Source organism: Phacochoerus africanus, chromosome 16 (genome assembly GCF_016906955.1).
Source record: "Phacochoerus africanus isolate WHEZ1 chromosome 16, ROS_Pafr_v1, whole genome shotgun sequence".
In the NCBI taxonomy this organism is placed as follows: Eukaryota; Metazoa; Chordata; class Mammalia; order Artiodactyla; family Suidae; genus Phacochoerus; species Phacochoerus africanus.
In genome coordinates this window covers 48,823,909-48,841,537 of record NC_062559.1, presented here as the reverse complement: position 1 = coordinate 48,841,537, position 17,629 = coordinate 48,823,909, and the positions used below count along the sequence as shown (strand labels likewise).

The following is a 17,629-nucleotide window of genomic DNA, read 5'->3' as shown; positions in this document are numbered from 1 at the left end:
CAGTCTCTCATTTCTCCTAATTCACAGCGATGTCTCCCCACGCCCTGCGAGGAGTTTTCCCGAGGTGCTAGTGTTCCGCCAGCCTCTCATCGGCAGCAGGCCCGTCCTGGTCTGTTTTGCCAACGGGCCCTGGTGCCCCTGGAGCAACACTGGGGCCCAGGCCCCAGGTTTTCTCAGCAGTGGTGGCCACGCCAAGAGGGGCTCATGCTGTTTCCACCAATCAGGTGGGGCTTCTGCTAAGGGTTCTCTGAGGCAAAGCTGCCACATGAGGAGCCATTAGCTTCCAAGCTGCTCTGGCTCTGGGGAAACACCCTAAATGGAAACACCCTTCTCCTCCTTCAGTGTCAGCTCTCCTCCGGGCCACACGCCCTGAAGGCTCCCCCCAGACGCGAGCGCGAATCACGCCCAAAGTCTCCTGTGCTGGTTGTGAGGGGCCCACTTGCAAAGGGATGCTGCTTTGAGCTGAATCACGTCTCCTAAAAGATGCAGTGATACTTGCAAATAAATGTATGTGAAATAAGTTAGTCCGAACCCTAGGTACCTATGCTGCAGTTACTGACACTGAACAGACAGTAAAATATGCACATGAATCATTCCTCATTTTTCTGCCATATTATAACGGATGCAAACGACACTAGGACTGCATCTTCTTCTTGTTGTTATGACAGCTGCACCTGCGGCACACGGAAGTTCTCAGGCTAAGGGTTGAATCAAAGCTGCAGCTGCTGGCCTACACCACAGCCACAGCCACGGCCACAGCAACACTGGATCCCAGCCGCATCCACAACCTACACCACAGCTTGTGGCAACACCAGATCCTTAACCCACTGAGTGAGGTCAGGGATCAAACCCACATCCTCATGGATGCTAGCTGGGTTCTTGGCTGAGCCACAAAGGGAACTCCCAGAAGAGGGAAATTTAGACACAAAAGCACAGATACACAGGGGAGGGGGATGCAAAGACGCAGACAGAGATTGGGTTGTTGGAGTCACCAGCTGAGGAGCCAGCAAGAGCCAGCAAGAGCCAGCAGAGGCCAGGAAGCCTCCTTCCCTGGGGGGCTCTGGAGGAAGCATAGCCCTGACAACACAGCGACTTTGGGGTTCTGGCCTCCAGGTCTGGGAGAGAGCAAATGCCTGCTTTTTAAGCTGCCCCACCTGTGGTCCTTGTTAGATTGGCCCCAGGAAACCAGGACCAATGCCTTGGGCATCTTACACCCAGGTCTGCCGGGCCACACAGCCAGGCAGGCCTGGCCACCGTGTCCAATCTGCAGGCTTGCATGCTGCCTCCCAGCTCGCCACACCCTCTGGGACCCACGCATACCTCCCCACAGGTGGTCAGTCTATTCATGCTTCAGCTGCGAGACTCCGGGTTAATCTGGATTTGATAAAATGAGATCTACTTGTGATATGGCCTGCTGGACCCTGTCTTTAACTGGACAAGGGCAGCCGCCTACATAACTGGGCAAAGTCGGCCCAGCACCATCTCAGTTTAGAAACTCGACTGGTAACCTGGGGTTTTGCTTTGCTTTGTTTTTGTTTTTGTTTTTTTTTTCCCCAAAATAAATAGAGTGGCATCGTGCAGGTAGAAGGGGCCTCAGAGGTCCTCTCCAGCCATGCCATGTGCCAGACTTTGGTGGAGAATCAGGCCCAGAGAGGGGACAAAGGGGAGACCTTGCTGTTACAAGGAGATGGGTCTTTTCCAAAGCCCTTCCCGTCCCTCGCCAGGGTCCTTTAATGTCTCTGTGAGTTAAATAGAGAAATGCTAATGACAGGCAGGATACAAAGCGCAAGGCATGGGTTGCTGTCCTTGAGGGAGGAAGAGTTGCAGGTGACGAAATAAGAGTTGATTCTGTGGGTGAACAAAGGGAATACGTGTAATGGGATGTCAGCTAGAGATGAGAATGAAATCTTGCTATTTGTGACACATAGATGGACCTCGAGGTTATTATCTTAAGTGAAATAAGTCAGAAAGAGAAAGACACACACCATGTGATCTAAAAAACCCCTATGTGGAAGTTCCCCTTGTGGCACGGTGGAAATGACTGGGAACCAGGAGGTTTCGGGTTCAATCCCTGGCCTCCCTCAGTGGGTTAAGGATCTGGTGTTGCCGTGAGCTGCGGTGTAGGTCACAGACACGGCTCAGATCCCGCGTTGCCGTGGCTGTGGTGTAGGCCAGTGGCTACAGCTCTGATTCGACCCCTAGCCTGGGAACCTCCACATGCCGTGGGTGTAGCCCTAAAAGGACAAAAGACAAAAAAATTAAATTAAATTAAGTTAAAAACTCCTATGTGGAATCTAAAACAAACAAACAAACAAATAAGCTCATAAGAGTTCTTGCTGTGCAGCAGTGGTTTAAGAACCTGACTGCAGGAGTTCCCTTTGTGGCACAGCAGAAATGAATCCGACTAGGAGCCATGAGGTTGCAGGTGTAATCCCTGGCCTCGCTCAGTGGGTTAAGGATCTGGCGTTGCTGTGGCTGTGGTGTAGCTCCAATTAGACCCCCTAGCCTGGGGACCTCCACATGCCATGGGTGCAGCCCTAAAAAGGAAAAAAAAAAACGAACCTGACTGCAGCAGCTCGGATTGCTGTGGAGGTGGAGGTGCCGTGCGGTGGGTTAAAGGATCTGGCACTGTGGCAGCTGCAACATGGGCAGGTCACAACTGCAGCTCAGATTCAATCCCTGGCCCGGGAACTTCCATATGCCATGGGTGTGGCCAAAAAACAAAAACAAAAACCACCTCACGGATGCAGAGAACGGACTGGTGGGTGCCAGAGGTGTGGTGCAGGGGGGGGCGGGTGAAATGGGTGAAAGCCGTCAAAAAGCAAAAGCTCCAGTTCTAAATAGATTCGGGGATGCTTTCACAGCACGTGGACTAGAATTTACGGAAGTATGCCGTGTATTTGAAAGTTGCTGGAGAGTAGATCTTAAATGCTCTCATCATAAGAAAAAAGAATTTGTTTAACTATGTGAGACGATGAATGTTAAATAGACTTACCGTGGCGCAATTTCACAATGTATACAGAGAGCGAATCATGATGTGTACACCTGAAACTAATACAATGTCAATGTCAATTGTGTCTCAATTTAGGAAAAGAGTTCAGGAGTTCCTGTTGTAGCTCAGCAGGTTAAGAACCCAACATAGTGTCTGTGAGGATGCAGGTTTGATGCCTGGCCTCGCTCAGTGGGTTAAGGATCTGCCGTTGCCATGAGCTGTGGTGTAGGTGGCAGATGCGGCTCAGATCTGGTGTTGCTGTGGCTGTTCTGTAGGCTGGCAGCTGCAACGCTGGTTCCACCCCTAGCCTGGGAACTTTCATATGCCACAGTTGTGGCCCCAAAAAGGAAAAAAGAAAGAAAGAAAAACATTAAGAAAGAGTTCAGCAGGTTCAGTGCCTCTGCCTGGGTCTCCCAGCTCATCACTGAGGGAGCAGCATTCACACACAGGAAGCAGGTGGAAAACCTCTCCCGGGTGTGCCCTGCCCTCTCCCCACTCGCCTGCCCTCTCCCCCAAGGTGGCCAGTGGGGGGGCCTGAGGCCATCGCTGCTGGCTCCAGTCTAACGTCTCCACCCCTTACTCCTGGCCTGGATCCTGGCTCCCAACAGTCCTTGGTGCAGGCCTGGTCCTGTCCACACATGTGGAGAGCTTTCTGGAGGCCACTCTCCCTAGCACCCCAAGACCTGATTTCCACGTGGACTGAGCCATTAGCTGCAGTTTGTACAGAGGCAGAGTGGGCTGGGCAAGCTTGAGGTCTCATCCCATCCCAAAACCAGTCTCGATGAATTAGAAACTGTGAGAAGTTAGGACTGTGGGAAAACCAGAAAGCAGCTCAGGGGTTCAGAGTGGGTGAGGGGGGTGGCATTTTACCCTTCCCTCCGAGACCGGGCCATCAAAGAAACTAGTTGGCACTGGCAGCGTTCTCTCCCCAGCAGCCAGGAAGGCAGGTGGTTGCTGATTGTCACCGGGAGCAGGTGCGGGGGCCACATACCAGCCCCAGGAGTCCCGGCTGAGTTGAGAGGTTGTGACCTCCCCTCCCCCCACAACCGCCGTCCTTCCTAAAGTGAATGGCAACTCCTCCAACCTACCCTGTGCCATCCTCAGACTTGGCACTGCCAGTCCTTCTCTTTCCTCCTCCCACCTCCCATCTCCAATTTTCTTTCTTTTTTATGTTTTTGGCCATGCATGCCCGCAGCATGTGGAAGTTCCCAGGCCAGGGATCGAACTTGAGCCACAGCAGCAACCTGAACACGGCAGTGACAAGGCCAGTTCCTTAACCCACTATACCACCGGGGAACTCCTACAACTTTCCCCCGTAAAGAACTAACTGTTTAGCATCAGCTCTGCCAGAGATATGAGCATGGGTCCAGGGCAAGGAACTGTGTGTCCCCTGCCTGCCCGAGCCATGCAGCCACACCCTGCCTCACACCAGGGAGAGAGGTCTGGGCTGGAGACAGAGGGCTTTGTCACCTGTCGCCTCGGTTCTGGGCATCTGAATGGTGACAGGGGTCTGTGTACACAGCACATTTAGAGGCAAAAGAAACATCCGGCTTCACGCCTTCCGCTGCCCCTGGCTCCCTGCCATGTCCCCCCAGGGCCATGTCACAGCCCTGGACAGGATGCAGAGAAAGTGGCCACCCCAGCCCTGCTGAGCTGGTAGCTCTCCCCCAGCCATGTGGTCAGAAGGCCAGCCCATCCACTGGCAAATCACGTGTATCTCCTGAGTTTCTAGGTTATTTCTAGAATATCCTGTTGGTGTTTTGTTGTTCTCACTATAGACCAGCTCCATCTTTTCCGATATACACAGCATGGACCATCCCATTTCTGATTGAAAAAGCCGATTATTTTCGGCTCATCGTTAACACAGTCCTAAGTGCTCTGCAGTAACCCTCCCACGCAACCCCACCCACAGCCCAATCCGCAGACGGGGAGAGTGAGGCCCAGAGAGGTTGCCAGGGCCCCAGGCTTCACAGTAGGAAGGCACGGACCACATCTGACACACTTGAGCGTTTCCCAATTAAGACGCTTTGTGCACTATTATCTCCAGGACGCGCTCCAGTACAGTCCACGAACGTGTCCCAGCTCTGGAAGGGTGGGTGCGGTTTGACAACAGGCCTCGGGGGCCCCAGGGGAACTTCCTCCCTCGTCCATCTTCCTGGCTGGAGGGACTGGCCCGGCTGTGCCTGGGCTTCTGTGCAGGGTGGCCCTCTCCCCAGGGGCTCCTCTCATTGGCATGGAGCCATCTTTCCAGGGTCATTCAAAGGCTCTAATGGAGGCGAGAAAAATCCTCTTCCTTCTCAGTTCTCAGGCGGTTCCAGGTCTTTCTCCCACCATGGCCGCAGCTAAGGAGCTTCTTCCAGAAAAAAGCAAGAGCCAGCGCCCTGGCCCTGCCTGGACCCCAAACCACAAATCCCCTGGGACTGAGGTGTGTCTCTCTTCTCCTCCCAGGCCCTGCAGGACCAAGCCGAAGGCGCTCCTGCACCTGGACCCGGCCCGCCCCCCGCCCGAGCTGGGCCTAGGCCTGTGCTCCTTGGGACTGCCCTGCGATGTGTCCCCTTTCCCGTTCTTGGTTCTGTTCCTTGGCAAGTGCACAGGCCAGCCAGACACCCAGAGACCCGATGCATTGGGCGGGGGGGGGGGGGGGTGCTTGTGGGGGAGACTGCGCTCCAGGAACCACAGGGATCTGCTGGCTTTAGGGTGAGAACATATCCAACTCCCTGGATGTTGGCAGATGCCACACACAGTGGTTACCCGAAGTGCCACTGTCTCCTAGCTGTGCTTGGGCAGCTGCGATCACGGATCACGGATGCCACCCCATTCAGCTGCAACAAGGCTGACCCATCCAAGGGCATCCTCGCACCTTTATTTTTATCTTTTTGGGGCTGAACCTGAAGCATATGGAAGTTTCCGGGCTAGGGGTTGAATTGGAGCTGCAGCTGCAGCTGCCAGCCTAAGCCACAGCCACAGCAATGCAGGATCCTAGCCGCATCTGAGACTTATGCTCGGCTACGCCAGAACCTTAAGCCCACTGAACAAGGCCAGGGATCAAACCCGCATCCTCATGGATACTAGTTGGGTTTGTTAACCACTGAGCCACAACGGGAACTCCCATCCTTACACACTTAAAAGATAGACTTGGGGAGGAAGCAGGGCAGGAACAAACGTAAGGAACTCATTAGCCTGAGGTCATGCGGGCTGACAGTCTAAATAGGCTCAAGAAAAATGAAGATATTTTCACAAATGATGGATGAGCTGGGGGTCATTAGGAAAATCTGAGCTCATCTTCAACCCTTCTTTGTCCCCCCCCACCCACCCAAAATACATTTTCATTACAAAAAAAAGACATGCTAACCAGTTAGAACTAGACAGTTGGATATGTCCAGTTTTCAAAACACGACCATTAGTGCTGATTTGTTCAATTTTCTTCTAGACTCTAACTCTGTAAAGGTTTGTTTGCATAATTGAAGCAGTACTATATAAACAACCTGACAACCTACTTTATAAGCCAACAGTGTATCATAACTATCTCTAGAAGGTATTTTCTTGGCAATCATTTTTCAGATGCACGCAAACCAGTTCAGTGATATTTTGGTTATTTCCAAACCTACTGTCATCACATTAACTTTGTACATACAATTTTTTGGTGAATTTAGAGTTGCTTCTTTTGGTCTTATTTTTTACACATTTTAAGCATTTTTCTTTTGGTCAGATTTACTCACGTGGATTCCTGGTTAAATGACATACGCATCAGGGTAAGAGGGAGGCGTATCTTTCAGGGTTCCTAATACATGTTACTAAACTGCTTTTGAAAACAGTTGTACCACTTTATACATCTACCTGTATCACACGAGAATCTCCTCGATTTCACCAGCATTACATATCGTATCTTATTTTGACACTTTTGTTCATTGGATAGCCAATGAAAGGGATCTCATTATTTTATTTACTTATTTTTTATACATTTTTAAAATTTTATTGACGTATAGGTGATTTACAATGTTGTGCTAATTTCTTCTGTACAGCGAAGCGAGTCAGGTGTACATATGCATACATGCTTTTTATATACTTTTCCATTACGGCTCGTCGCGGGATGGTGAATGTGGTTCCCCTGGGCTCTATCCTCGTGGTGTACCCCAAGGGACCTCATCATTTTAGTTTTCATTTCTTTAACCACCGGGAAGGTCGCCCATTCTCCCATACGTAGGTCCCCTCCTTCTTTGTCCTCTGCTGTGAATCACTAGCTGTCACTCGTCCACGGGAAGTTGCTTTCCATAGTTTGCACGAGCTCTCCGTGTCACCAAAACATCGTCTCTGGAGCATTTCCGGAGCCTACATGTTGACATTATTGCTCCACAAGAGCCCGTATGCCTGGAAAAATGCAGAAAAGGAGGCTGCTTTCTGGCCAAGCCAGGAGAGCACGTCTTTATCTTCTTTCTTGGTCGTCTTCTCTTTCCCGGGGCTCTCTGGATCTGATTCGCCCTTTATGAGCTGGGTCATGTTTATTTTACTTTTCTCTACAATTTATTATAATGAGTGAGTCTGTGTTTTTACTACCAGACCACTTCCTCCTTCTTCCCCCAAGGAAAACACAGATAATTGGCATATCTGGCACTGGAAAGAAACACGCATCCGAGCGGCCGTGCCCCCGAGACCCTCGGCAGGCTCGTTGATCAAACCCAAATGAAGTGTGCCAGCCCCAGACCGGGCCTTTCCCCGCGGCCAGACCCGGGTTACAGTGCCTGTAAGGGCCGCCTCCCCGCAGGGTGGCCCCGCGGAGGGGAGGTCTGCCCCTGGCTTGTCAGAGGAGCTTGTGAGCGTTGACACGAAGTGTGGATGTGGGGTGCTCAGCAGCCCCCACTTTGCGACAGACACGTCCCCCTTTGGAAAACAGCTCTCACACGCCCCCACTGCCTCGTAAGCAGGACTGCTTCCATCTATTCTGGGAAGGGACGCCAGGTGCCAGGGGCTGGCGTGCTTTGCCCATCAGCTCAGAACCAGAGATGCGCTCGGAGGAGACCTGACCGGTTTCACTGTTTCCAGGGCTTCTGGCAGAGGGAGAAATCTGCATCTGGGGCCTGAGACGTCTCCATGGTTCTGGACCCACCGACACAGGAACTTGCATCCTAGGGTTTAACATCAAAGGAAGGCACGGATGCTGTGGCAGCCAAGCCCTCGGGAGTCGGGGGTGAAACTTCTCCTTTCTGGTCCAACAGAGTCACCCATTTCGGTTCGAAGGAAGCAAAGTAACTGAGACGTCCTGGAAGCCGGCCTGATTGCGAACCAACTTCATCCATTCATCCATGCAGCAAAGGACGACTTGAAGGCGGCCGCGTCTCACACAATTGTCTGCAGCTGCTGTTCTACTCCTTCCCCCCATCTTCTACTCTCGCTCTCTCTCAGGTCATCTCACCAAGAACTGAGTCTCCAAACCTCAGAAAGGTATTCGGTTCGGATCTCTCTGCTCAGCTCCCCCGCACAATCACCCACTGCCCCCTCTGCGTCTCTGCTTGAGTAGGGAATAGAGGACAATTCTGGCAAAGAGAATGCTCCATTTTTCCTGTCCAGCCTTCTCAATATACCATAACCTGAGGCTCACACTGACTTCCACCTTCCTTTCACACCCATATCCAACCCATTCTGTGAGTTCCGCTTCCACGATACTTCTCAAGCCAAGTCATGGCTACTGCCCCATCATCTCATCTCTGGATCGTGGCATGTTGCCTGCTCAACCTCCCTGCCTCTCCCCTTGCCTTTCTGCAGCACCAGCTCCACCCGGAGCCAGCGGCACCAGCACACACCTCCTCCTGCGGCATCATGTTACTCCGTGGTTTCGTACCCACCAGTGTTCGACCCCGTGTCACAATCTCCAAGCGTCTGCCTGGCCTGGCCTGGGGGCCACCCTCTGATCCTGTCCTCCTGCCTCAGATCCTTCGACCACGGCTGCCTCAGCACCGAGCTTTCCCCAGACACCTGCCCATCCTGCTATTACAGCTGCCCTTGGGAAAAATCTCCATCCTATTACGCAGCTTCATAAAACCCATGAACTCCGGACACGCCCTGTTTGCTTGCTCTGTATCTGTTCTTTGTCTCTCCCACCAGACGGTCTGTCCTAAGAGGGCAGCCACTCTGCTCTGCTCGGGCTACCCCCCACCCCCGGCTGCTAGTTTAGGATCCCACACGTGGAGGTGCACAGTGCAACTCGTGGAGAGAGCGCATGATGCTGGTGAGTCAGCAGATTAGTGTGGCTTTTGGGGGGGCTCCCCCTCACTAGGGTACCATTTCTACCCTGTGGCAAAGAAGTCACACCTTGGCTATGACAATTTCTCTCTTTTTTTTTTTGGCCCACAGCCACAGCAACACGGAATTCAAGCCATATCTGTGATCTGCACCACAGCTCACAGCCATACCAGATCCCTTAAGCCACTGAGTGAGGCCAGAGATCGAACCTGCGTCCTCATGGATGCTAGTCAGATTCATTTCCGCTGAGCCAAGATGGGAACTCCATTACAACTAATTCTTTAGCATATGTTTCAACAAATATAATTACTAAATCAAAAGGAAAGTCCATTTTCAATTTCCTAAACCTTTGTTGGGGGCTGGATGTCAGGGTTTCCTGGGAAAGTGGGTTCACCTCCCCCACCCCCTGTCTCCTTAATACATAGAACCATTTATAACAGTGGCAGACTTAATGATGCTTCTGCAAAGATATTCTCCTGTATGACAACAAAGCTGTTATCCTGCTTATGAAATTTAATGTTCATTCAGATGTTTTCTTTATCCACAAAATATCTTTTAAAGATTTTTTTATTGCATGATTTTTTTCTTTCAAGAGTTAAATCTTAAGCCAGTGATAAGATCAACTCACTTATGGGAAATCTATGTGCCAGGAGTTTTGCAAGTCTCAGCATCATTTCAGTGAGATATATGTATATATATATATATTTTTTTTTCTGTCTTTTTTTGTCTTTTCTAGGGCCGCACCCACAGCATATGGAGGTTCCCAGGTTAGGGGCCGAATCTGATTTGTTAACCACTGAGCCACGATGGGAACTCCTCAGTGGTATATTTTCACATTGACTTTCCAGTTTCCCCCCCTCCCTAGATGAGACTGACTAGGGCAGGAGTCATGGCCAAGAGCAGATGCTGAAGACCTGCATTTCAGGAGAACAGCTTTACTTGACTCCCCTGAATATATATTGGTACCTGGGGTTCAGGATGATGCTAAGATTTGCCCAAATCGCTAAGGTCTGGCAAATGAACACTCAAATGGGAAGCCCTGCCTTCAAATTTAAGTTTGTTCAACTTGGAAGCAGCAGCCCATCGTTTCCCCCAGGGAGATTAAGGAATGAAACTGGCTTGTCTCAAAAATGCATCCCAGTTCTAAGTGTGCTGAGAGTCAGAAGGTCACGACCTTCAGCAGGCTTACGTCCTCAGAGGAGCACGGCTTAGCAGAAGGCGCGTGTTAAGATCCTGGGCTCCAGCCTTGGCTCCCTTCTCCAACTATTGATGGCCACGGGCAAGGCATCGAACCTCTCACAGGTTCCCAGTGGCCTCAGTAGGATAAGGGCGAGAGTATCTGCCTAAGGGGCAGAAGGAGGAGAAAACGAGCTGAGAATGCAAAACACCGGGCCGACGCCTGGTGTGTGACAAGATGCTCGCCTAAACCGGAAGGAGAAGCCAAAAAACATGAGGCCGAGGGCAGAGCGAGCAGGAGTGGAACAAAGATCACACCTGGACAGTCATGAGACGGTCAACATTTGCTGCGCCAAGAACCCTCTCTATTTCTTGCATACTTCCAAAAACTGAAATCAGTGTCCTGCCTCCTGTCTGCGCCAAGCAGGTAGGAGAAGGTTAGCATTTGTTTCTTTCCGCAGTGATTGATAACTTCTAGGTGCAGAGTGTCTGAGGAACACAGACAGCCCATTCAGAGCTAATGGAATGAGAACCAGATGTGACCTGGAGGCTGATGCCATAATTCATCCACGCCGCCCTGCCTGGGCTTCAGTCTCGGCCCCAGGGTGTGGCTCAGAAAATGCATTACAAAAAGGTATTTGGCACAGTTTGGGAATGACCAGGTAGAAAGTTAAAACAGAATGAAAATTTACTTTAATTCTTGTAGATGAATCCATATATGTGTGTCTTCCAAATTTCAGGCAAAACAAAATAGACCATCACCCCCCTTTGGAAAAAAAAGGCAAAATATTCTTAGTGGCTAAGGATTTATGTCTGGATCAAAACCAACCTGGCTTCACAAACCTTAAATTATTTGGATTTCAAGAAAACATGCTTCAGTTTGATGATGAGCAAATGGAGATTTCAGGCATATGCCTAAGGCTATACTAAATATTCTAGAAATGAAACCACCATGCTTCCTCTTAAGATTGGAGCTGAGCCCTCCTGTACAGCACAGGGAACTTTATCCAATCTCTTGGGAAAGAACGTGATGGAAAATAATGTGAGAAAAAGAATGTATATGTCAATATATATGTATGACTGCATCACTTTGCTGTGCAGCAGAAATTGGCACATTATAAATCAACCATACCTACTTAAAAAAAAAATTTAATGGAGCTGAATGGAGTATCTTTGAAAGCGAAACCTACAGCAAACATTCCAAGTAGTCGTGCAGCGAAGTCCAGCGATCTTTGCAAAACCCGTCTCCGTCTCCGTCTCCGGAGAGCTAACTGGGCAGGAAGACCCCGAGGTTGCCATCATACAAATCCAGGCAGAAACCGGGATGCTGAAGCCAGGTGATGGCGAATGAGAGGAGAGCATCGGGACAATCTTGGATGTCACCTCCAGGGAGCTGGTTCCCTGACGGAGAAGGTGGGCTGAGAAGTGGATGAATCCCCATGTCTGACTTGAGCTGTCGGGTGGATGGCTGTGCCATTCAATGAGGAACTCTCTGGGAAAATGTACCAAGCCTTTCAAAACATTAGCTTCTTCTTTCATAAAACGGAAAAGACATCTCGTACTCTACGGTTGTTATAAAACTTGGGAAGTTTTCTAACACCATCTAAAAGTGCCCGAGGCTCAGAGGATGTTTATCAATGCTTTTCCCGTTACGTTAGGGGTCCTGCCTCCTCTCCCAGCCCCCTCCTCGTCTTCCCAGGCCCCGTGGTACTCCTGCTTGCAAGAACGAGCCCTCTTCTCTCCCAGTCAGGCTTTCTCCCCCACACTTTGTCAAACATCTCACCTGTCTAGAATGGCCTAGCTTTGAGCTGGCTAGCTCATAAATTATTGAGATAAATCACCACCATTCTCAGAACAAGGCAGGTCGCTCCTAGAAGGCAGGTGTTTCATCGCATGGAGGGATTTTTTTTTTTTTTTAAGAAATGGATCAGGTTCTTTTGGCTCCTCGCCATTCCCTGCTCTCACTTAGCCCTTTCCCTCTCTTTCATTCAAGCAAGGAGTTGGATCTCTATTGCATCTGAGAAAGGATGTGATCATTGGAAAGCAAAGCCAACAAACAAACAATAATGACAAAAGTCCTGGGTCTTAATCGGTGTTGATTTCTCCAAGAGAAACCCTCAGGGAGCTAAGAAGATGTGAGAAGAGCAGACTTGCACATATTCACACACCCTCACGTCTGTCTCCTCTCCACAACCCATGGGCACCGAGGGGCTTATCTTTAAATGCCTTTAAACGCCTCTTTATCTCCAAAATCCTCATCAAAGCAGGCATGTGGGCGCACACACATGTGTGTGTGTGTGCGCGCGCACGTGTGCGTGTGTGTGTGTGTGTGTATGTGTGTGCATGTGTGTCTGAGAGAGAAAGAGAAAGGAAGTTCCCACTGTGACTTTGCAGATACTAGCCTGACTAGTATCTGTGAGGACTTGGGTTCGATCCCTGGCCTCGCTCAGTGGGTTAAGTATCCTGGCATTGCCATGAGCTGTGGTGTAGGTTGCAGACGTGGCTTGGATCCGGCATTGCTGTGGCTGTGGTGTAGGCCAGCAGCTGCAGCTCCAATTCCACCCCTAGCGTGGGAGCTCCCATAGGCCACAGGTATGACCCTAAAAAGCCAAAAAAAAAAAAAAAAGAAAAGAAAAAAAAAGATTAAAAGAAAGAGATGTGTCTGCTGAGAGACTGACCAACGGAGGAGGCACTCCCTCTGATCAGACGCTTGGCAGCAGCGAGAGTCAATTTCCTCCGTGGGTGATGCCCAGGGTTCAGGGGCACACACCCCCGTGACTCAGAGGACCACCAAGACTGACCAGCACTCCCAAACAGAGGGTAGACATTCCAGAATTTCCTGATCTGGGAAAGAATGAGACCTCAGTTCAAAACCGCAAATGGGGAGTTCCCGTCGTGGCGCAGTGGTTAACGAATCCGACCAGGAACCATGAGGTTGCGGGTTCGGTCCCTGCCCTTGCTCAGTGGGTTAACGATCCGGCCTTGCCGTGAGCTGTGGTGTAGGTTGCAGACGCGGCTCGGATCCTGCGTTGCTGTGGCTCTGGCGTAGGCCGGTGGCTACAGCTCCAATTCAACCCCTAGCCTGGGAACTTCCATATGCCACGGGAGTGGCCCAAGAAATAGCAAAAAAAAAAGACCAAAATAAATAAATAAATAAACAAAAAAAAAAAAACGCAAATGGGAAAAAAAAAGAAAGAAAGGAAAAAAGCCCCACGGATTTCCCACTGTAGTTCTGTGGGTTAAGGACGTGATGCCATCTCTGTGAGGATGCGAGTTCCATCCCTGGCCTTGCTCAGTGGGTTAAGGATGCAGCGTTGCTGCAAGCTGTGGGGTAGGTCACCGATGCAGCTCGAACCTGGCCTTGCTGTGATGGTGGTGTGGGCACCCGCTGCAGCTCCAATTTGACTCCTAGCCTGGGAACTTCCCTGTGCCGCAGGTGGGGTGGTAAAAAGACCAAAAAAACAAAACAAGCAAACAACTCTGTAAATGGGCTGATTTGAAATGACCTGCTTTGTAAGGATGAACCGATTATAGATAGAATACACTCTTCCATAAATGTAATTCCTGAATTTCTAGAGGATAGAAGCATAGAAGGCTATGACTGAGTTAAAGTTTTCTATTGCTTTTTGGGAAAATGCTACGATAATTTGGATTCTTTCACATTCTCGCCCTCCTGGGCCCTGAGGGTCCACGGCCGACCACGGTGGACTTGCCCTGTGTGCAAGCTCAGCCCTTCCCCCAAGGACAGAGGTGACGCAGACCTGGCACCACCTGCCAGCTCACGGAACTTCCACCAAAGCCACGGGCTTTCTGGGCCTCGTCCGTCACGGGATGATCGCGCTCATTAAAATAAAGCACTGATTTGATTTTTCCAGAGAGCTTCATTAGAATAAGGGAAAATTAAATTTACCAAGGAAAGGAGGAAATGGTTGAATAATAATATGACAGGTAATTGAATTCTAGGTCCGTGAATGCCCTGGTGTGATTCAATTCTGACACATGGAGCCAGTGATGAGAGGAGGAAGGCCTCTTCCAGCAGAAACCTGCTGATCCCCAAAGCCGCCTGGTGTTCCTGGTCATCCGGTTCCCTTGGTGACAGGTGACCTCTTTACTCCAAGGGCAGAATCTGGTCCTTGCAGAGTGGCTTTGGGGGACTTAGACATTACTGAGAACCTACAGCACACCAGAGAGTGATACTGAGAGTTCCCGTTGTGGCTCAGCAGGTTAAGAACATGACTAGAGGAGTTCTCAGTGGTTAATGAATCTGACTAGGAACCAGGAGGTTGTGGGTTCGATCCCTGGCCTTGCTCAGCGGGTTAAGGATCTGGCGTTGCTGTGGCTGTGGCGTAGGCCAATGGCTGCAGCTCTGATTCAACGTCTAGCCCCGGAACCGGACTAGGCCACAGGTTTGGCCGGAATAAGAAAAAAAGAGTGTGAAATTGTAACAGCACTTAACCCTCGGAAACCCAGTGAGGAGGGCAACAGATTTCCATTTTGCTTATTAGATAACAAAGGCCCCAGGAAAATGGAGGCATTGCACACACAAAACAGTGCAGAGCTGGGCGTTAACTCCTATGTTTCTTTTCTTCTTATTTACCTATATATTTTTTTTGGTTTTTAGGGCCGCACCTGAGGCATATGGAGGTTCCCAGGCTAGGGGTCGAATCAGAGCTGCAGCTGCCGGCCTGCACCACAGCCAGAGCAATGCTGGATCCGAGCTGCATCTGCAACCTACATCACAGCTCATGGCAACGTTGGATCCTTAACCCATTGAGCGAGGCCAGGGATCAAACCCAAATTCTCATAGATACCAGTTGGGTTAGTTACGGCTGAGCCTGTGTTTCTGATGCTAACTTGCATGTTATTTCTACCACACTCATGGTTACTTCTAGAAGGGTGCTTACCTCAAGGTGAACAAGGAAGCGGGCATCCTGCTGGGACCGGCTCATCTGTTTACTAAGCTCCTCTCAGGTTCTTCTTCCTGGCATCTTTTCTCAAGTCTAGGCAGTATGAGAGGGGGCATACTCTGAAGTTTTGTGAAAGGACTCAGCCAGTGTGCAAGTGGCCGGTTTACTTAGGAGTAAATTAACATTTTTTTGGAGTCACTGCTGTGACACCACGGGTTAAGGATCTGGCATTGTCTCTGTGGCAGCTCAGGTCACTGCTGAGGCGTGAGTTTGACACCCAGCCAGTTGCAGTGCATTAAAGGATCCAGTATTGCTGCAACTACAGCACAGGTCACAGCTATAGCTCGGACAGGTCACAGCTGCAGCTCAGATTTGATTCCTGGCCCAGGAACTTCCAAATGCCTCGGGTGCAGCCAGAAAAAAAAAAGAGTAAATTAGCAGTTTTTAAAAATTCATAAATAAGCAAACATTTTTTAAAGAATAATACTCAATGCTTGGGGCTTACAATGTGGTAATACCCTAATAGACTGTTAATGAGAATGTCCATTGCCTCAATCTTTTTAAAAAGTGATTTGGACATTGTTATAAGTTGAATTTTGTCCTCCTAAAATTCATATGTTGAGGTCCTGGACTCCAGGCCCTCAGCATGTGATCATATTTGGAAATAAGCTTTTTAAAGATGTAATCAAGCTGAGGAGTTCCCACTATGGCACAGTGGGTTAAGAATCTGACTGCAGCAGCTCAGTTTGTGGGCTCGATCCCTGGCCAGACACAGTTGGTTAAAGGTGCAGCCATAAAATTAAAAAAAAAAAAAGACGGAATCAAGTTGAGATGAGATCATTCTAGAACAAAATGGGCCGCTAATCCAATACGACTGATGTCTTTACCCAAAGGGGAAATTTGGACCCAGAGACACAGAAGGAGAACCATGTGACCAGACACCCGGAGAAGACAGCTGGTGACAAGCCTGGAACAGCTCCTTTGGGGCTCAGAGGGAACCACCCTGATGACACCTTGATCTTGGACTTGCAGCCTCCAGACTTTGAGACAAGCAGTTCTGTTGTGGCACGTGTGTCATGGCAGCCAGAGCAAAGCAGTACAGGGGATGCGCCCCGAGAATCTGAAATCCCCCCGTAGCTGCCGGCATGGGAATTTCTTGCCTTTGGCTGCTTCCTAAGAAGTCATGCCCCTGACGCAGATTCATTTCTCTGGCCTTCCCCCCTCTGCGTGCTATTGCAGGAGGCCGTTCCCAAGTCCTCCAGGGCCCTGCTGATTTCTGTAAGTTCTCTGGGAGCTTAAGCGTCAGCCACCAAGAAATCTCTCGTCGGTTTCCCTCTCCTGGTTTGGCCTCCCTGGGTGAATCAGCTGTCACGCTCCATTCAAGGACATTCCTGCCCCTGGGCACTGCCCTGCCGCAGCCCCTGTGCCCTGGGTTCTGGTCACACTTGGAGCTGAAGCCCAGTCTCTCCTCTGGGACGTAGAAGTGAATCTGGGGGTCTGCTGGGCCTCAGGAGGCAGGCAGGAGGGATGTCACCTGTCAAGAGGACCCCACAACCACTGAGGGGTCTGGACCTGCCTGGTGTGCAGCTTTCTCGTCCCCTTGAAGATGAAGTCCCTCCAGCCAGCGGGCCCCTTGGTTCTGAGCCGTCTGGTCCTTCAGACACATGTGATCTAGTGATGACCCCTGTTTGGCCACCTGTCCTGCTTCCCAGCCACTGTGTGATAGCCACGCCTGTTGTCCTCTCCCAGCCGCTGCTGCAGTCACCTGCCCTCTCACGCGGAGCAGCATGATGGCATGAGAATTCGGCCATGTGAGACAGGCAGTCCGGGGACGCGTCCTTCTGTTTCAGGTCCGAGCTTCCGGATGCCCTCTGTAGTGAGAAGCAGGACCCAGAGCCCCTCCAGTCCTCACTGACTGACTCCTATGCTTTGGAAACTTCCAGACTGAAAGGAATTCTGATGTTAAACAGGGCTCCTTGTGTGGCCTGTTTGCAGAACCGCACAGGCTGGAGCAGCCGTGTTGACCTCTGACCCTTGGCCCACTAAGCAAAACAAGGTGAGGGTTTCTCCGGCAGCGTGGCGGGGGGGTGAGGGGGGGGGAGAGGACCGGAGGAAAAAAATCTGACCCTCTTTCCCCTGAAGGTGATGAATAGCCCCTGTTTCAAGCCAGGGCCCTCTGGCCCTTCTAGTCTGTGCTCTAGTTTTAAAAAGCGGGGGATGGATGAGCGCCTTTCAACTGTTTACCAGGAGAAGGACCAAGATCGGGTTACCAGCCCTGGGTGATTCATCATTCTCCCAAATCAAAGCCTGTGTCCGC

At 50.5% G+C, this 17,629-nt stretch overlaps 1 long non-coding RNA gene across 2 annotated transcripts in view; it reads right to left on the bottom strand.

Annotated features, from left to right (window-relative positions):
* Positions 1-13,843: 13,843 nt before the first annotated feature.
* LOC125117674 (uncharacterized) overlaps positions 13,844-17,629 on the bottom strand; it is a 39,047-nt gene continuing 35,261 nt past the window's right edge. For both annotated transcript variants that reach the window (XR_007132685.1, XR_007132684.1), the window contains 2 exons: positions 15,310-15,405; positions 13,844-14,578 (listed from right to left, as the gene is read on the bottom strand). This is a non-coding gene — a long non-coding RNA (uncharacterized LOC125117674). The remainder of the gene's footprint in view (positions 14,579-15,309; positions 15,406-17,629) is intronic.